Source organism: Amblyomma americanum, chromosome 1, assembly GCF_052857255.1.
Source record: "Amblyomma americanum isolate KBUSLIRL-KWMA chromosome 1, ASM5285725v1, whole genome shotgun sequence".
Lineage (NCBI taxonomy): Eukaryota > Metazoa > Arthropoda > Arachnida > Ixodida > Ixodidae > Amblyomma > Amblyomma americanum.
This window is the reverse complement of record NC_135497.1, coordinates 131980067-132001392: the sequence shown is the minus strand read 5'-3', so window position 1 is coordinate 132001392 and position 21326 is coordinate 131980067. Positions and strand designations below refer to the sequence as shown.

Genomic DNA, 21326 nt, shown 5'->3' with positions numbered 1-21326 from the left:
TGAGGTGTTCGAAACTGGGTTTTCCCCCAAAGGGGCACAGCGAAGTTTGCGGAGCCTCCTCCAAGCACCCCATATTCCGAAAATCGGCGCAGGCTGAGAAAAAGCAGGGAATTGATTGACGAATATCTCAAGACCTATTTGCACTTTGGCAAGTTTTGTTCCAGTTCTCTGTACGAAGATGGCATTGCGTCATGTTTTCTTACTCTTTCCTTGAGGAAAGAAAAGTAATGGCAATTCGGGCGTGGAAACACGGACTTTGGTCGCGCAAGACGAGATGCCACGCGACCCCTTTCGATCAACCCAGTTTGCATAACGTCGGCAACGTTCGAGCTGATAAAAAATAAGCCAGATTTGCCTAATTGAGGCTCGTGGTGATATGACCCAAATATAATGCAGGATATGGTGAACTGTCATTTTCTCCAACCGTTTGAACGAATAACCGATTTAGCATTACAATGGTGGTCATTCATTCAGTGCCGTGAAAGAGAGCACCGATCAGAGCACCGGCCACACCGCTTCAGTTTGTACACGTATGCGGCTTGTCTTACATCTTTGGCCATTTTTCTTTTTTTTTTGGTGGGGTGGGGGGCAACAAAAGAAAGCTCAGTTGTTTCAGCGCTGGTGCACCATATTAAGCTTTCCGCAGAATGTGTTCAATTCATGCCTTGAAAGGCAGCATACGCATAATGTTTGTAAGCTCGAGTCTTTGCTAATGCAACTAGAGGGCTTGAAGAAAGAGGGCAATGCAGAGAGCTGACCTAGTTGGTACAACATGCTTGTGCAGAATCGGGGCGCGAATACGAATAACGAAAAGGTGCCTTTTCATGTGCTCGCGTCCTCACTCTCACATTACACAAGTAGAAGAAACTGCAGCGCCCTAGTTCATAGCTTACTGCTTCGATATTTTGAAAGATTAGGACGAAACGCGGAAACTTAAAGTTTCACGCAGTGATGTGCTTGTTCTAAAAATTTCGTGTTTGAAGCCGATATAAGTTTAAGACTAGGCTGCTTAGAGATCAAGCGTTCCTGCCACACTCACAGCAGCGAAACACGGTCTTACCCTTTGATATGTGTTCACTGCTCGCTAGGTCTTTTTTTTAGTGCGGCTTCCATTCCACCGGGCTTCCACTAGGGTTTCCACTCCGCCGAAAAACATCCGTCTTTTTGTCTGTCTGGTCCCTCCGCGACCTGGAAGAGCTGGGTGCCAACCACCTGGATGGCAAGTGGGCCATCTAGGTCACGTTACCTTGTGACGTCATCACAATCTGCCCATCATATTCTGAGCAAGCTGCCCACCGTGGTAGGTGGCAGTTCCATTATTGATTATTCGCGAGAGGTTCCTCGGGAACAGCAACCTGTATCTCACAAGTCCCACCGGTGGCGCAGCACCTGCCATCGCAGGGCAATATGGCGTCGCTTAATCGCTGCACCACTGTGCCAGGAGTAGTATGAGGACTCCTAGGGATCTATGAACGCAGCGAATGACCAGTTCTACTGCAGTGCAAGCCTAAATTATTTCATTATCACTCCTATACTTACATCATATGCTATATCAACCAAGGTAAGTCAGTTCAAATCAAGAAAAAACGTATAAAGTCAAGATAAAATAGGCAGAACCAGGGCTAACCGTGCTAGAGCGCGATAATCCGTGGTTACCCACAAATTAAACTGCCTGTGATAGTTTGTTTTGCTCTGCACCACGTGCGAGACCGGCTTGGACCACCGTCTCTCGGCGATGCGTTAAGGCTGCGTGTTTGCGATATGTTTTGTGCATGTACGATGAACTCGTGCCCTACTTCGTCGACATCGCGTGGAAAACTCACTATTTTACATCACCACACCACCTCTTTACTCGCACACTTTTTCTGTCATTATTTCTTCCTTTTCCTGTGCGCGGAGTCGGCTGCAGAAAACATGCTGCCTTAGCCGATCTCTTCATCTTTCCTGACATTAAAGCTTCCTCTAAGTTTGTAAAAATAAAAAAAAATATAAAAAAAACAAGACTCGGCAGTAGCGGCGGCAGTGTTCACGGCGAAATTACGTATCATATGTTAGCACGACAAGCTACAGCTCTCAATCGTATTCTTCTCGAGCTTCTCAGCGACGGGGTACTAACGGCTGAATTCGTGGCCTTGTATCCTTGTAATTCCGCGGTTGAGTCACTATTTTCGCCAGTGGCTGAGAAATCATGTTTCTAAATATTGAGAGTAACAGAATTAAATAGAGTAATGTCTTTATTGTCTTCAGTACGCTGCTCTTGCCGTCGGACATCTCCAGAAAAGCGGTAGGGGGCAGATGGGGCGACTATGGGACGTATTCTACGTACGAGGCAGGGGCTCCACTGGTCCCGTGGGCTCTTTTAAAAGCTCCTGCTGGTGCCTCCAGACTATTCGCTCTAGGGGAGGCGAATTACCCTTCGATGCTGCTGGGTAACTGTTTAAAGGCCATGACTGCTTAAAGGCCACGGTTAAATGCCAGTGCTCTCTGTGAGGTCTGGTCTTTGTGTCGCCTTTCTGCGTGCAAGTGATATGAACCCCAATATGCAAAGCAACGATTCGCGTACATGGCCGGCTGTGTGCTGCACGGGCCTCTCTAAGAAACTGCGTGAAAACGTCCGCTATGAAGCCGAGGGCAGTGTTATTGCGTATGGTTGCAAGTAATCGACTAGATGATCGAATACACAGATTCTCCAATTTCAACATTAAACACAACCTCTGCAAACAATACGTACAACACTATAAACAAACATAGCACTGCAAAAACACTATCAAATGTGCCCATGAAAACTGCTTTTGTGAATGGCAAAATAGCAAGTGACTTGAAAAATTCAGGACACAGGTGCATATTAAGGAAGCACAGTATCGCAACACCAATAGAGCCAAAGTAATATTGGGGCCTTTTAGTTAAACAAAGCTAAAATGCAGTAATTAAAAGAAAATATCATAGACTACTTGAATGGCACCGATGACGAAATAATCGTTGTCATGCACTCAGTTATCAGTGTTGCTGAACATGAAATGGGCAAAACAGAGATGATGGCTAAAGTTGCATAACTGAAGTGCACTACAGTTGTGCGGGTTAACTGATTTGCTCACAGAGCTTGCTTGCGCCAAGCGTTATGAGTGAAGCCTCCAGCACGCACGAATTTTAAGATCCAATTCTGATTCTGAAGCTAATGTGCGAGCGCTGCCTAGAATTGTGTAGACTGCACTGAGTGCAAGCGACATTTCATGATACCATGAAAGAGAGCCGAAATCCGGCAAAGCTCAGTCTGATGACAATGTCTGGTTTTCGTCGTGTTAGGTGATAATGGCGGGCAGCACCCGTGAGCTTAGTGAAAAGTTTTGCATTCTAAAGCACCCCACCGCATTTTTGTTTATGAAACGGAGTTCTTTTTAAGAAATACGGCTCACTGGCTGGCTGGCACATTGTTGCGTTAAAAGATGCCGTCTTCACCAAGGCGTCGTGTAAGAAGCAACAGTACTTGACTCGACTTACGCTGTGTGGAATAAACTCCACAATCAATGCTCCCTCCCTCGGTCTCATGGTCAGTGAACTCCAGGAGTCAACGACGGAGTGAAGTACCTGGAATGAAGCATCCCACGCTGTCGCATGTCTTTATTCGCCTGCTTGCTAGTGCGTCTTCTACTCGTTGTACTCGGGCAGCCTTTCCGTCCCTTCCAGTGGAGTAGACAATCGGGCAAGTTGGTAAACGTTCGTTTGAAGGCGCAAGAAATACGCAACTCGTCTCGATTTCCATCAGTGTTTCAAAAAGCTCGCTGCGACTGTGTCGTGCATATAGCTTCTGTTTCTTCATCTTGTTTTGTACTTCCTTAATTAAAAATCTGACAAATGGTTGCTTTTATCATTGTAGCTGCTTTTGCATTTAGGAGGAATTAGGTGATCATTCAACATCTAAGTGCACGGGTACACAAATACGACAAGATGGTGACTCGATAGACTAGCCAAGAAAACCCCTTCTGCCTCTTCCTTTGCTTGAACCAAGTCTTTATTTCAACACTCTTTGATGCGACACCACATAATCTCTCTAGGGGCATTCTTAATTTCAATGAGCACGCCGAGGCAGTGCTCTGTCTTTGCGCAGCAGGCCTAAGAGAGGGAGGCTGTGTCCGGTTTGGCGTCAAGTGTGGCGTATGCGGCGTATACGGCCGCGCCTGTGCGGGCCGCGATCAGCACCCGGCGTCGCATTCGCCGCGGGGCCGCCGCCAGTGTCCGGGTGCAGGTAGTCGTGGTTGCACCACAGTGCGTTTCCTTCGACGCCCGCATCGAGCCGGCCTGCGCGCGTAATGGGCGCCGTTGTAACGCGTGCTATCTGCTCCCTCGCAGACCCGGATAGCGTGGCCGGGGGAGGAGGACTCCAGCGTTGCAGCCGCCGCCTCCACACGGGGTCCTCAAGTCGGCTGATCGAAGCGGCCAGCTTACGTGGCTTCTGCAAACTTGGTGGGCTATTTATGTGCTCTGCGACCCGCGGTATCGGCGCGGCCCGCTTGTGATTATTTAAGCCGTGCTGCTCTTCTAACTAAGGACATTGATCGGGTGGCCTGCTATTCGGGCCCCGGGCCCGCCAATCGATTAATAACCCTGGACAGGCCGCATTTCGATCCGGATCAAAAACGTCTGACCTCAGATTTGGCCCGCTCGGACGGGCGGCCCTGTCCAGGGAGACGACGCCGGCTGCTGCTGCCGCCTAGCTGGGCGGAGGCGAGAAACTTTGGCCGCCAATTGCCTACGAGGGAGGGGAGGGCTTCGGCCCCCTCTCACCCTCCGGGCTTTGTTTTTCTTTTCTTTGCTGCGCGTGGTTGCCGGCGAAACCGAAATCGAGCCCGAACGCGGCATGCTTTTGAATTTGCCCGGACAAACAGCGAGTCTCCAGTGGGCTGATTTCTCCAGTGACCTGATCTTCCGGTGGGCGTTACACTTTCCGCACGCCCGTTTGCTTTTATGTTTTGATTTGAATTTTAACTTCGTTGCTTCGCCCCGCCGCGCACCGGAAATGTGTTGTCGAATCGCTATGGGGCTTTCAGAGAGTCATCTGTTGCAACATGTCTCTTGTTTCCGTGGTTCTTCTGCGCCACACGGCTACACGGCAGGGCCTGAGGCCTCAGTTTCTGCTCGCAAGGTCTTACCCTGCTCTAACCATCTGCTTTCAAGAAGGAACGTTCTTGTTTCAGAAAAATAAGTTCTTTACTTATTTGTTTTTTGGAATAAAATTGTGAACGTTGCAGCACTTTTGTAAGGCCTCTCTAAGAGATTGAATTTTGGATGAATGAACAATAAACACGTACACAAATGATTAAACAATAAAAATTCATCTTTACTCGTCAATACTTGAAGCAATATTTGTCTGTAGTAGGTAGATGTCAAAAAGTAAAAAAAAAAATAGAGAAGATATCTATCGAAATCGGGAAAGCCGCCAGGAACCAACTCCACATGAAAAATGAGCATAGGGGCAACAGACGCGCTGTGCAAGAATCATGACACTGAAGACGAAACCTTGGGGAGAACGCCTCGGTAACTCAACCAAGTATGCTGTGTTTCGAGAGAGATGGATCACGTGCTGGGACCGTTCCTGGCGCTGGTGTGTCATCCGAAAGGGAAATGACCTGCTTTTTCTGTTGTTGTTGGAAAACAGCAGCTGGAAAAGCACTCTTACATTGCATATCGTCTTTGAAGCTTGGATTTTCGACCACAGACATGAGGCACTTAAATGACTGCTAATCCAAATCTGAGAAAGTCTGTTGCGCCCCTCACCAAATTTTTGTAACTGGGCTTTTTGTGCCAGGAGGCCGTAACACCCAACACGCAGGACAAAGATGTTGGTTTTGTCTGACAGCAGGCAGTTCACACACCCAGTCTTCTCAGTACGCAAGTAGGCAGCTACTCCATGTAGCAGTTTAAGTACTCTACCATGCAACGGGACCAACACTACGGGCCCTAGTGAAAATAGATGATGGCTGTATAGAGTGCTACGAGCTTGAAAACGTCCCTGCTTGCGAGGGTAACCAAACGGTTCTCACCTTTTTTTTAGCACACAAATTTCTCGGAAGGCTAGATATCAGGTATGGCGAGCTGATTTCAGTAACGACTAGAGCCAAAGTAGGTCAAAAGCACGCCACGTAAAAAAGGATATAATGAAACAACATTCAGACATCCCGTGAAGCTAAAAGTCGTCACTTTGTTATCCATTCTTATTTTCAGCCTGAAATAAAAGACTTGGGAATGGCATACGTGCTTTCTAAAAAGTGATAAATAAATCCAGGGCTGCTGTATTCTGGCAAATGACTCCATGTTTTCAACAGACCGCACTGATATATGACAGGCAGCACCGTGTTTTGTACTAATTTTGTAAATAACTGTTCTCGCACCGAAGGTGTAGGGTAACATTTTAACATTATTGGGCGTGCAGCAATCCTCAGAATACGCGCGTCATTGCGTAAATGTGCGTTTAGACAGCCCCGTAACCACGTCTTTTAATGGTGCAACCTCGTGGCAAAGCTTTCAGCCCTAATTGCTTGCGTCCTTTTCAAAATCCTGCGTCGACAGTTGCTTCGAAGTTACCATCGAAGCCCGTGTGTTCGCGACGGGCTAAAGTCAATGACGCTTAAAGAGGGTGGTTAATGCGTGCCGGTGTCTGAGTCTGACAGAAAAAAAATGGAATTGAAACCGGCTCCTACGTGCTTTGCAAAGCGCGCATTGCATACAACTGAGTGCCTCAGCAATTAGCAACCTCCTCTTCAAAAACGCTTGGATTGTGCATATGAAAGTGTGAGATGGCGGTCGCACATAGTGACGGTCGTACATAGTGACACCCGTAAATTTATTTATTTATTTATTTATTTATTTATTTATTTATTTATTTATTTATTTATTTATTTATTTATTTATTTATTGTACCCTCAGGGCCACTATGGCATTATAGAGGGGAGTGGTTACAAAAAAGTGAAATAAATTTAGCAAACTGGAGTTCATGAAACAGACAAGGTACAAAGATGACTTCTACATATACATTGTTAGCTAAGGCGTTGAGGAGAAAATAAAGATAGCAAAATATAAAATGTATCCTAGTTATACAATGTTAGCGAGAACGTTCTTGAATAATTGATGATCGGTGATGGTGGCCGTCGAAGAAGAAAGGTGATTCCACTCATTCGATGTGCGTGGTACGAATGACTGAGAAAAAGTTTTTGTTCTGTAGAAAGTGATGACAACCTTATGAAGGTGGTCAAGTCTCGGCGATACATACTCAGGTGGTGAGATAAGCTCGGTACGAAACTGCGGGTGATGGACAAAATTTTGAAAAAGGCACAGACGAAAAATTTGGCGACGTGATGACAGGGATGATAAGTTAAGGCTAGATTTCATGGCATCGATACTTGCTGTTCTGGTATAGTTAGAAAGAATGAAGTGAGTAGAATTATTGTGAACCATTTCCAATGCCTATGTTAGGTTTGATTTGCCTTGATCCCAAATTGACGCGGCGTACTCGAGCTTGGGCTGTATTAGAGTTTTATAAAGGAGTAATTTTAAAGAGGAAGGTGCTTTGGAAAACTTGCGTCGTAAGTATCCAAGCATTCGGTGAGCGCTGGAAGTTATATGATGTGAATGTTCAAAGTTAGATCAGAGGTGATGTGAAGGCCGAGATACTTGTAAGTTTGGTTTGGTTTGGTTTATGGGGTTTTAACGTCCCAAAGCGACTCAGGCTATGAGAGACGCCGTAGTGAAGGGCTCCGGAAATTTCGACCACCTGGGGTTCTTTAACGTGCACTGACATCGCACAGTACACGGGCCTCTATAATTTCGTCTCCATCGAAATTCGACCGCCGCGGCCGGGATCGAACCCGCGTCTTTCGGGTCGTCAACCGAGCGCCGTAACAACTCAGCCACCGCGGCGGCAGATACTTGGAAGTAGTTACCGGATCTAACGGTGCGTTATTAAGAGAATACACAGGTAGTTGGTTAGCGTTTCTTGACACCCGCATAAATTTGCAGTTATTAACATTCAGTTCCATTAACCATAATTTACACCATGTAGAAACAGCATTAAGGTCTGATTGGAGCCTGGTTATGTCGTCATCACAAGTTATTTCGGTGAAACTCACACAGTCATCAGCAAATAAGTGAATGTGCGAGGAGGCGCAGGAAGGTAAGTCGTTAATGTAAATGAGAAATAAAAGAGGCCCAAGGAGAGAGCCTTGTGGTACACCCGATTTCACTGGACATTTCTTCGAGGCTACGTCATTAACTGAGACAAACGGTGAGCGGTTAGTAAGGAAAACCTCAAGCCAGTACAAAATTTTGGTATCAAGTTTTATCTGATGCAGTTTCTAGATTAATAAACTATGACACACCTTATCAAATGCTTTTGAAAAATCTAAAAAGATCAAGTGAGCCACTGAGGAGTGATCAAGTATTAGGTGCAGTTTATGCGTGCACGATACTAGTCGGGTTTCACATGAGTATGTATTGCGAAACCCGTGCTGAAATTGTGAAAAAAAAATGAGTTCGCTTCTAAAAAGTTGGCAATCTGAGAAAAGAGAATATGTTCAAAAATTTTGCATGGTATACTGGTTAAAGATATGGGCCGATAGTTAAGTGGGCAATGTTTCGTACCTGATTTCTGAAGTGGAATCACCTTCCCAACCTTCCATTCAGCAGGCAGTGAACCTTTGTCAAGTGATTGCTGAAAAATCTTTGACAGTATAACAGAACAATATGAGTTAGTGTTCTTCAGAAACTTTGGATTAACTAGGTCACAGCCAGAAGCAGATCAAAGTTTCAGTGATGTGATTACTTTTTCTACACCGAGTGGTTCAATGGATAAAGAGTACATTACAGCAAAGTCGTAAGAATGTGTAGTTGGATGAGTGGCATGGGCATGCTTCGAAAAGTTTCGTGTAAAAACCTTATTAAAGATTGATGCAGAATTGGCCGGCGGGATGACGTTTTCATCGTCATCGACAAGGGTTATTATGTCGTCATGCTTTGAGTTTATGGTGCACCAGAACTTTTTCGTGTCAGTAGATAGCATAGATGGCAATGTGTTTCTTAAAAATTTATCTTTTGCATCCTTAAGGGCTGTGATGTAGCCGTTAGATGCATGTTTGTGGGCTGCCCATTTGGCGCTGTTAGCAGATGTTTTAGCTGATTTATATAAACGTTTTTTTTTTCTGTTAGATAAGCGCTTGATGCGAGTGTTGCACCAGGGAGCATGACCGTTAGAGGAAACAGTGTATGTAGGGATAAACTTTTCTGTTAATTCACTGGTTTTAGCACCAAACATGTCCCAGTTCGCTTGCACACTGCGGTCGTCGAAATCTCTGAGGAAAGTGTCAAGAAATATACACAGCTCTTTGTTAATGTAATCAAAATCTGCTTTCTTGTAGTCCCGAATGGTCTTGGTTTTCTTTCTGATTTTCGGCCGTGAAATATTGATGTTGAAATTAATAAGAGAATGGTTGCTCAGGGAGGTAAATAACTAATGTTGGAAATGAATTCGGGCCGAGTTCTTAGCAGTAGGTCAAGAGTATTAGCAGCATGTGGTGTGGTTCTGGTAGGCTGTGTTATGAGTTGACTGAAAGAGAATAATGCACACAAGTCATGAAAATCTTTTGCCAACGTAGAAAAATGGTGTATGATAATGGGTTCGTTATCCATGCGATGTTTGGAATATTTAAATCCCCAAGCAAAAACAGGGTCCAAAAAGGATGGCGTGTTATGACGATGTTGATCGCATCTTTTAATTCGTCAACAAAGGAGGCAGAGTGAGTAGAACGATAGCATGCGCCAATTATAATTTTTTGAAAATTTATTTCAATGATTGCCCATACTATCTCCAAGTTAGTAGTAATACTAATATGCTGAGAGTACAAGTGTTTGTTAATAGCCAGAACACCACCACCTTCTTTTATCGTGCGGTCGCAGCGATAAACAGAGAAGTTATGAGCGGTTAAGAAAATTTCGTGGACACGGACATGCGCATGCAGCCAAGTTTCAGTAAGTACAATGATATCTGGGTTACAGGTGTCTGTTGCAGAAGTGAACGAGTCGTGTTTGTTTTTAATGCTTCGAATGTTAGTAAACAGGACTGATGCGGGGGACGAACGACTACCACTGCGCCTCGCTACGCACCGCCAGGGGATGAAGTGCACTGTTGCGCATTAACATGTACTGTTTGAGAGGCACATTCTGTCACGCTGTCGTTCACATGATCGTACGTATATAGTTTCTTGTTCACAGATAATTTGTTGTAACGCAGATGAAAGAAGGGTGCTCCCGGCAAACTCTTTGCAAAGGCTATCAATTTACTTCGAGCATGTCGGGTGGCGGATGAGTAGTCATCAGATATTGCTATGTCTTGTCCTTTTAGTTCATTACGTACGGAAAACACTTTTTCTTTTATTTTGTAGTGGCTGAATTTTGCAATGATGGGGCGGCATTTGTAAGGCGAGTACGAACCGAGACGATGAGCGCGTTCAATTGCCATATCAGGTAAGTTGACGTGAGGACGTGTTAGCGTGTTGACGATAAGGGCTTCAGATTCCTCCCATGATTCCCGAGAATCAGGGAAACCGTGAAAAATTACATTATTTCATCGTGATCTGTCATCCAGGTCATTAAAGCGAGATTTCACGGAATCAAGCTGAGCGTTGCAGGATTCCAAAGATTTCTGGAAACCTGCAACCTGCTCTTCAAAGTCATCAAAACACTTTGTTTTTTTCTTCAAGGGTGTCAAGTCTTTCAAGTCTTTTTTGAATGCAGCCAATCTTAGTTTAAATATTTTTTTTGGCTAGCCTTGATTGCTTTAACATCGGCGACCAATTCTGTTTGACACTTAGAGGACTGAACAGATCGCATTTGAATATCCTTAAGAATTTTGAAAAGAACGGTCATCTGTTCCGAGGGTTCATCGGGTAATCTCAGTGGCTCAAGGTGAGATTCTGAGCGGGTGTTAGCTCCAGGATTGGATTCGATGTCGCCACAGCAAAGTAAGAGCACGGACATATGAAAACACTCGCAAATAATTTCAGAAGACACTTGTGGGCACGGGAGCAGCAACAAGAAGATATCATCGCTTCTTTTAGCGTACAAGGAAAAGAGCTTAAACACCGGCGAAGTGCAGAGACGGAATGTAGGCCATGTTGCTATTGCTACTCCGGTATATATAAGTAATTTTCTTTAAGCAATTTATTAATCTAAGAATTATTATCCTACTGATAAGCATAACACATTAAAAAAAAAAATTAACGTTCCCCTATCCACCTTTGTTTCGGTGACTGTTGGCTCCCTTCATAAATTTGTCAAACGGGCCCCTTATTTCCTTTAACTTGTCTGCTGATATATATATATATATATATATATATATATATATATATATATATATATATATATATATATATATATATATATATATATATATATATATATATATATATATATGGTGACAGCGGTATATATATGACAAGGAGAATAAGAGGGACGAAAAGAGCTGTTCGCGGCTTAATGATAAAGAGGTTCAAGGAGCTATTATTGAATGATCGAATATATTACGATTGCAACGTTTGCTGCAGACCTCGGTAACTGCCGGACATCTCTCTCTGACACCTAGAAGCGTATCTTCAAAAGAAAGAAAAAATCAGTGCTTACGTCCGTTCTCGGTGTCGAGATAAATCAGTATTTTTTAGAGAATGGTGCGTTGACCCTTTCGGAGGACTTGAAATACTGTCATTACTCCATCGGCGGTGCGAGAATCGATGACTTAGTGTGTCTAGTCATTTTTTTTGTTTTTAAAAACAATGTTTTGTTTTACCCCAACTTAATATGTTACACAGAATTGAAAATCGCAGTCGGTGATTCTGAGTATCTCACTGGATGTGTGACGCAATTTTTCAGACTATAACCGCCGCATGAGACGTGACTGGCATAGCCACTCCCCGATGCAAATAAGCTTGATGCTAGAGGGAGCCTCAACGCTTACATGATAACAGGTAGCTTAAGAGGGAATCTTTGGCGCGCTTTACTCCTTCTTTCTTTTACCTTAATCATGGTTGGTTTCTCTCCGTTTGAACGGTAATTTTCAAATTTTCCAAGCGGGCTCGTCTATGTTGTCATAGCTGCTATAGATTTCGGCCTTTACAGAAACAATGAAGAGAGGGAAACATTTTCAATTCACTCCTTGCTACAGAGAAAAGGTGCGCTCGAATCCTTTTAACGAGATAGCTTTAAGAGTCCCGTTCTGCAGCAAATGCGGCATCGGCGTTATGAGTGAAAAAGCAGATGGGCCACCTGCCACCTAGGTCACGTGACGTTGGGAAGTCATAAGAATTTTCCCACCGTGGCCGTTGTTAACCTGCACATCAGATTGTGAGAAAACAGCCGACCATGCCTGTGGCTGTTAAATTAATGATTGGTGTCTTAAAAGCCCCACCGGGGCCGGGGCAGATGCGCAGCGCTTAACCGCTGCACTACTGCGCTAGGAATGGTCTGGCGACTCTTCGTTATCTATTAATGTAAAGTAGGGAATGACAGTGTCTGCGAAGTGATACACAAAGAGAACCCCAAGTCATTGACTACCCTCATTAACGCTAGTGTAATAACCCTTAAAGCGAAGCTTAAGTTCCTCTCAAGTTTTTTAGCACGTTATCACTACAGCTTCCACTCAGCCGCTTAACCGTTGTCTGTGCGGTCTCTGTGCGACCTTGAAGAGCTGGGTGCCACCCGCCTGAGTGGCAGTTGGGCCACCTAGGTCAGGTGACCTTGTGGCGTCATCACAACCTGCCCACCAGATTGTGAGCAAACTGCCCACCACGGCAGGGGGCAGAAAAATTAATGATTGGTCGCGAGAGGTTGCTTGGAAAGAGCAACTTGGGTCTCGCAAGCCCCATCGGTGGCAGCACGTGACATTGCAGGGCAGTGGCACATCGCTTAACCGCTGCATCAATGAGCCAGGAGTGGTGTGAGGACTCCCAGTGATCTAGGAATGTGAAGTCGAGAATGTGCAATTCCTAATAGGCACTAACCCATTAACGATATCGCATCATACCCTCAAGGCAGGCTGTGTCCCCTGCAAATTTCATTAGCACCTACAGCTCGCAGTCAGCTGTGACCACAGGTTATTCAAGTTATCTTGAAGTGATACTCGTCTTGTTCTGCTTCAAGCTCCACTTTCGCTCCGCCTCCGAGTTGGTCGTACGGCGGATGGGGGGCAGACCGAAAGGTCGTAATCTTTTGCATATCCTCGTGCACCGTCCATGCTTAACAACCAAAGCATTCGCATGCTTTTGTGAGAGAACTGGCCTGGGCAAGCAGATCCGACTTGGAGGTGGCCGCGCACCACCACTATGTCGCGCTGTTGTTGTGTGCCGTTTCACCACGCGGGTTCGGTCCAAAGTTATAAAACTGGTGCGGTCATAGTTAGCCTCCCTACATTGAGTTTACCCTCTGTTCTCTCTTCCCGAGTTTCTTCAACCGAACCGGTCCGAGCAAAAGGGGTGGAGGCACCAGTTATGCCCAGTTTTTGGGACAGTGTTAAAAGTTTTCTTATGAGCTTACATCCGTAGGAAGGTGTTGCTGCTGTCGTTTGGTACAACCAGAATAGGGCGTCGACCGTAGAGAAAGTGCTGCAACCGCGCTCTCCTTCTCTTTCGACTACGAGTGCTTAATGAAATGCCCTTAGTGCGTCAAAAAAAAAGAATCAAGAGGTCCTCTGAAGCAGAAGTTTAGAAACAAAGTTGGAAATTAAATCAGCAGGCTGGATTAAGAAAACAAAAGCCAGCCTGGATCTAATCGCGGTAAATACAGGTGCCTGGAATTTGTGGGGTGCCTGAGCTCAGCGAGTGCCTCCTGGACAGATGTAGTTTGTACAGATGAAGTATCGAAAAAAAAAATGTTTGAGAATAAACCGGTTATTCTTGATTATTTATTCACAGAACTTTTTTTCCTGCTCTACCGTTTGTCAGAGCAGAGTGAAAGCGAAACCTCAGATGATAACACATAGCATCCGTGTTTTATCGAAGGTGAGAACGAGCCCGAAAATGACCACTTCCTCCCCATTGGGCACAATATACGCTTTGACTTAAAACTCGTTCAACAAAACAAAATCCTTCAGCCGTTGTTCTCAAGATTTTCTTTCTTTCTTTTTTTTTTGTCCGCATCTCATCTCATATGTTGTATGTTGTTTTAATTTCGTTTCTAGTTTTCATTCGCATGTAATGTCATAACTGGCACCACTAAGTGCCAGGCTGGAACGTTTCATGAGCGTTCGGCACTGATTCTAAGCGCGCATTTTGTCCACTGTAATTAACGGTTCTTTTTCTGGTCTGTCGGTAGTGTGACGTCTCAGTACAGGTTAGCTGTATTGAAAAGCATCGATTGGGCTTCTTTTTGTATTAACTTTCGGTGCAACGAAAAAGTGACATAAAATGAATACAATCAATGTCGGACTCGCTGCACAGAACAAGTTATATTTTTCTGCTTTGCAGCGATGGCGGTGCGAGGCAGATTTTCCAGCTTCGTGGCGTAGTTGTCGGTGTCGGTAAATGAAAATGTCTTGATGTGAATGAACTGCATGACCACAACCAGGCATAGTCAGTACCGAAGATACATGTATTTTAGTTACTTTCTTTCGATACATTCTGTGTATCAGTATTTGGTAACGCTTGCCAAAAATGAAATCATCAGAGCATCGGTGTCGAAAACACATTTTTTAGTGTATCGTGTATTTTAACGTTACTAGATATCGTAGAAAACGTGTGCAGCAGATTTTGGGGCTGCTGTGAGTCAGACTTTGGGTGGGCGGTGGCTGCTGGGGCGGCAGCGCTTTGATAAAAGGGAAGAATTATGAAGAGACGAATACAATGCCGTTGGCCCTGTCAGTCGGCTTTCTACCTACGTTCATTGTCTGGCAGACATACGACGTATACCTTGTGCTCGTGAGCACTCGTTGACAGAAGGGACGAAGAAACAGGCTCACCGTTATGGTAGACACAACACCCCTTCACCTCTATTTCAAGCTGTGGTGGTTGCCATCAGAAATGGCCTTCGTGCTCAGGAGTTTACAGAACATTTATTTTTTACTTTGTAAGCATGATAAAGGTGACGCACTGTTCCGCACGTGTGTCAGTGTAGTCATCAGCGCAGGCAGCGTCGAATGCATTAGCTGACGCATTCCTTTCGTTTGGAGGAGCAACGCTACAATGCGCCATAGTTTTGTTTGAAGAGGCGCAAATGAACTTGTGTAGTCGACACAGTACTCTTGAAGAAAACAAATAAAGGCGCAGTTTTTTTTTGCCTGCAATGATATATATATATATATATATATATATATATATATATATATATATATATATATATAAAACGCTGTTCGAAATAACCGTCTTTTCTTTTCGGGGGAAGAGTTCAAAAGACACTCGGGGTCTCCCGGTCCACCTCGCTGCTTGTCGAATATGAAGGGGGAGAGGGGGGGGGGGGAGGCGTGGTCGGCGCACACAATAAGATACTCGAACGACCAGCGCGGCTTGTGCACGTGCTCGAGAGGTTCAGTGCGGCTCTGTCGACAACACTTGAGTTTCTTTAATACACCACTACACCTCGAGGATCCTCGACTCGACGTGGCTATGCTTCACTTTTATCCGTTTATAAAAGGCACCTTCATCAAATACGACACGGCGACGTGCTTGCTTGCGTGCTCCTGTAGGGAGGCTTTTTTCGATTCGCTTCGCACAAAGCAGGGCCGCATCGCAGGGCTCTTTCGGACCGGCGGCTTGATTACATGGTGTGACTGCTAATAAGCAAAAAAGTATCTAAATAACAGAAAATTACAAGATATGTTTTGCCTAACAAAGACTTTTACCTCTTTTATTCTTTATTGTTTTGCTTCTTGCCTTTATCAAACTTCCGTTAAACACGGTGCTGGAGAAATAACTGTTCGGCTATCCCAAGCGCACGGAGGTTGGACCTTTTAGCAAAGGGCAAAGGCAGAAGCAACCCGGTAGATGCTGCAGTAACAAACAAAGAACATCAGAAACAGCTTCAAGTTTCAAGAGACAGGCTGGCATGAAGGGCATGAGTTTTAAAATAGATTTTGCTAGGATGCTCATGGAAGTGATCGCTTCGACATCACCATGGCTTCATTCCAATTCTTTACCGAAGCCAGCTAGGCCGAGAGTGGAGCTTAAAGTAATTGGAGCTTAAATAAATCCGTGCGGTCGTTTTGTTCAAAAACCGATCAGATACACTGCGCTATATCAAATAAAGTAAAAAAATGCAGAAAACTCGGAGAAATTGGTTAACCTGGCAAATCACGTTACCATCTTTATTAATATTGCCGATTTAAGCGGTGTATCGAAGTATCGGTGATAGATTATCGAGTATATGTGTACGGGAAACCAAATTTCGTTCGGTATCTTGTATCGGTTTCGAAAACACATTTTTTGAGGGTATTGCGCACGGGTATCGAAGATAGTTTTTTTTTTTTTTTTCAGGTATTGTGCCGAGCCCTGTGGGCATTTGTCACAAGGTGGTTAATCGGACGCAGTGTGTGCGCCATGACGTCACAATATCTCCCAATCATCTGCACACCAATAACAGGGGATGGAGAAAGTAGGCGTAGCAGGGGACGGCAGAAGGTTAGGTGGGCGGATGAGATTAGGAAGTCGGCAGACAAAGGTTGGATGACGATGGCAAAGGACAGGGTTAATTGGAGAGACATTAGAGAGGCATTTGCCCTGCAGTGGGTGTAGTCAGGCTGATGATGATGAACAGGGGGTGCGCTCCTTTTTAGCCAGCCGCTCAGCCTGCGCGCGGCTACTGTCGCAGAAAAAAAAAACTGCAACTACGATAATGTTTTCGCATTTATGTTTGACAAACGCGGCTGCTTGTGCTCTTGCTGCTTAAGCTTTTGCGTTTTGCCATGAAAGGAAGAGACTCCAGCAACAGCTGTGCGGAGCGGGCTCGTACGGGTCGTCGCTGCCGGTTAACACAGCGGTCGCAAGGCGTGACGGGACCACGAGATGATCTTGTGACGTGTTATGCCAAGGACAAAGACGCTGACGTGCAAAGCGAGCCACTAACACCCTAGATGCAAAAACCACACGAATGAAGAATTTGAGCACGCGTATTGATCCCTGCGAGAAGAAACTGGCACAGATAAAGCTTTCACTTCTTTGTACTGGGGTATGAAAAGTGGTGGGCAATTTCTTTGATTTCCAAGAGGAACGCAATCGCCAGAGCATTTTTATGCCAACGCACGCGAGAGCCTCGACGCAAATTAGACTGCTTTTGGCGGTATCTCCACCAAACTCTGCCGATGGTCTGCGAATTATGTGTGCAGAGAAATCTTAGTCAAAGGGCGAAAGTTGGGCCGTTAAATGCTTCAACGCTTCGTATATTGCCTCCTCTGCGTAGCTGCACAGACTGTTTCTAGTCGAACGCTGCGATTGATGCTGCAGCGAGCGTCACCGTGGAACTTTTAATTTGTATTTCCTTCTTCCGTTTCCTCTATTTTTCTTTTTAATGCAGAGAAGTACTCTACGGCTTGCACTCCGCATCTGCATGCCCTTTCTCTTTTACTGCTACGGGCTGCGGGTCAGACGTCTGGCGGATACACACACCACAGTTTCTGCGGCCGACGCTCACATTTTTCTTTTTGCCCCCTTTTAATTGTCTTGGTTCCTAAATAGCCACCAACACCAAACTGAACCTACTTTCGCGTCCGCACTTCGCGACAACACTTCTCCTTCCACGTTGTACAACTCGCACTGGATAACACGCTACACTGCATGCAGCGCATACGCGAGCCGCGTAGTTTGGTGGAAAGGTTATCCGTGTTATCCGGCTGTGCCTTGGATGAATAGCGGGGTGAAGAATAGGAATAAGTCGAAGACGAAGAAAAAGCTAACCTACATAGAATAAGGCGGCTTTAATGGGGCAGCCAGTACGAATGCTTTCCGGCAGCAGTTACACACAGCGTGTGTACCTGCAATTCCTTTTTCTGCGTACAGCACAAAGCAAAGGAGTAGCCTAGGTACGCAGAACCCCAACAGCGTGCGACGTGAAGTAGACAGCGATACACTGTAAGACGCAGTTGGCAGGCTTTTGCATATATACCGGGCAGAGGATTTGCTTTTTCACCACGTGTCGATCCCGTGTCCGGTTGGCTCTGTGAGTAAACTGATTGACTGATTGGTTTATTTTTACGCAAACAAGCAGGTACAAGATTGTGGTGGAAAACAAGGGGGAAAGGCTCAACTGGACCACTGAGGTGTGCATCTCCTTTTACGCCGCAGCAGAAAACAACTCGTTTGATTGCTTTCTGTCCTTTGCCAGAAGAAGGTCGAACCGTAAAAAAGAGCTTGGTATGTGGCTATATGCTAACCGCAGAACACTAACATTTAATTCCGGAAATGCAGTCTTCGAGCAGCCACTAAGGAATGTAATGCAACATGGCATGAGGATTGCAGATCCCCCTGAAGAAAGATGAAGCCCAGAACGTCGCAATTTTTTTTATTTTCAGAAAAGCGATCAATTTAATGCAGTTGTGCCTTCGTTAGAGCTATAGGAGATTGCAATAAAACATTTTCATTCAATAGTGCCGCGTTATTGCCTGTGTGAAATTGTAGCTGAATATCAATTCTATACATGGGCGTGCGCCGCGAAGCATGCAGCTGTATCTTAACCAAAAAACCTTCTTTTGATAAAACTCAAAGCTTGTGTGCAAAAATAAAATCCCTTCATTGCTGCGAAATACGAAAGCGCCGCACAAACACTAATGATTTTCATTTGTGAAAAACAAGAGCCCTTTGTTATTTTCGTGGTTTATTATTTTACAGAAACGCTCCGTGAGGTGTGCTCTGCGTGCGTGCGTGCATGTGCGCGTATTTGTGCATATGTGTGTCAGTACTATTGGCATAAAAGGTTAGAAGCAAGGAGTTGAATGAATATCGCAAAATAAAAGCACGGCATGGGCTCTGCATACTTGCAGTTATTACGGGATATATGTTCATAGTGGCTCATATATAGATTGCGTCCGCTGTACCGCGTGCTTGTGGGCCTTATTTATTTCAGTCTCTTTATTCTGTCCTTATTTTTTTGGCAGGTTACAATATATTTATTCGTCTAGAAAGCAGTAAGCCAAGGCTCTAAAATGTCGAAAGGCTCCAAAAGTTTACTCAATGTTTCCTTTCTTTGTGCAAATATGCCTCCGATTACTTAAAATGTTCATCTTAACGATTTCGATATTAAACCGTGACCACGCATATCAATACAAGACTGCAAGACCACTTCCCGTATTAGCCCGTGTACTTGCATGAAATGAAAGATAATAAAACTTCTTTTTATCATCTCCGTGTAGCTGAGGGCTCAGCCATCTTCACCTGAGCGAAGAACTTCGCTTTACAGCTGGTTGTAAACTTGAGCCGCGTTTTTGAAACAAATGTGTAGGCTTTAAAAAATTCAGAAGAAGAAAATCAAGCGCGTAGAACGTTGCTGAAGGGAGGGCAAGCTAGAGACACGTGTCTGAAATGAATTTCGGCTTACGGCGGCCATGGATCAACGTCATGCTTTTGATTGTTTGTTTGCTTGCTTTTTTCCGTACTCTGTTTGGCCCGCTGTTTGCACTGCTTACTCGAGCTTCGAAAACGGAGCTGCTCGCATGTACGCGGGGCACAGAGTGCGAGGCAGCACGTGGCAACGAGCTCAGTTCCCGGCTTAGGGGCCGCGGTGGGTGTGACTTTGTAAAGCTTGAAAAATGAAACGTTTCGAGCAGTCGCAGCCTTGTTTCGTTGTGTTGAGCAAGGGGGAGAGGCGTGGAGAGGAAAATGAACGTGTCTGGGTGAAAAAAAAAAAAATCTGCATGTTTTGTTTCTTCCGGGGTTTTTGTATAGGTGTTATTTTCCTATTATTGACTCGAAAACGCAAACAAATCTTTGAAACTATGAGCAAAAAAATAAAGGGAGGGGGGGGGGGGGAGCATGAGAACACCAGTCGTAAACAAGAGAAAAATAGGGGAGGGGAGGTGTCTTCAGCTCTTCCCTCTGCGGTGAGGGTCGGTCTGTAAGTGAAGCGTGACACCATAGAAGAGGGCCAGCTTTCGACGCAAGACGGAACAGAGGTGAAAGCACGAGTACGCTGACGCGAAGGCTCAGCAGGCTGAGAAGCGAGCTTCGGCGGCACTCACGCAACACCAGCGAACGCCGGCCGATTTTGTCGTAGAGCAGCGCGGGGCTCTACACAGTGTATAGAGCTCGCAGCCTAGCCGCCTCTGACCCAAGTCCGTTGGCTCCTTTCGCAAGCGGATCGCGGATTCCGATTCGTCCGGGCGCCGCCGCTATAGCTAGGGCGGGTGGGCGGTGAACGTGACACACCTCCCAACGATGGGCGTCCAGGGCAATGGGTCGCCGAGTCGAACAAAACGACGATGCGCCGACACGACGCTGAAGTCAGCAAAAAGTGACGCTGTCTGTTACTCGGGGCGGGGGGGGGGGGGGGGGGGGCATCGTTCGCTACGTGGTGAGACGCATAACGGCTGTAGACTTTGCACAGGGACCGGGGAGAGAAAGAGAGGAAGCCCCAAAATCAAGGGGGGCGATAACGGGAAATACAAAACGTCTTCTGTTTCAGCAGTGCTTGATAAGAGCGGGTTCATCGTTCCTGCTCATGTCGACGTTATAGTTTTCATTACATACATCAGCAGAAAAAAGTGTGGTGATTAATCCACTTCTGCGACAAGCACGTCTCTATACCATCAGATGGCAGGCGAATTCCGTAGGAATCAGTTTATCTATACAGGGTGGTACAAAATTTTTAAAATCAGGCTTTTTGATTTAGAAGAGCGCTTTTCTTGGCATAGAATTGCCAGACGGTGTACTACATCAGAATACAGCTAAGATGTGCTAACTAGCAGGCTGGTTAACTAATACTGAATAGTTAACTTTTATATATTGCTGTTAGTCTCCTTAATTATTGAGAGGCGTGTAGCCCAGCGTGTGTAATATCCACATCCGTTTTTTAGAATTTCGAAAGCTCGGTTTCCCTCTGCGGTTTGTTCCAACAAATTTTCGCTGCATCGCGTCAAAATACATGCGCTTTCGAGAAGCTTGCAGGCAAAGCAACCTCTCCTGTGCACGTAACTCGTCGAAACACCCTGTATATAGGTGCTAAGTTTAGTAAACACCGAAACATATGATGCATCGGCTGTCTCAACGCAAAGTTCCAACTGCCACAGTTCTGTTGCCATATGCTCTATTCAGTTAACAGCGAGAGTTCTTTATGATGAACACCAGTCGGGGCGTGAACGTGGCGAAGATACATAA

The 21326-nt window shown here is 45.3% G+C and overlaps 1 protein-coding gene across 3 annotated transcripts in view; it reads left to right on the top strand.

Annotated features, from left to right (window-relative positions):
* Oamb (Octopamine receptor in mushroom bodies) overlaps nt 1-21326 on the top strand; it is a 508904-nt gene that overhangs the window by 237619 nt on the left and 249959 nt on the right. For all 3 annotated transcript variants that reach the window (XM_077646921.1, XM_077646919.1, XM_077646920.1), the window contains exon 3: nt 4348-4461. The gene's annotated coding sequence lies outside the window, so the exon portion shown is untranslated. The remainder of the gene's footprint in view (nt 1-4347; nt 4462-21326) is intronic.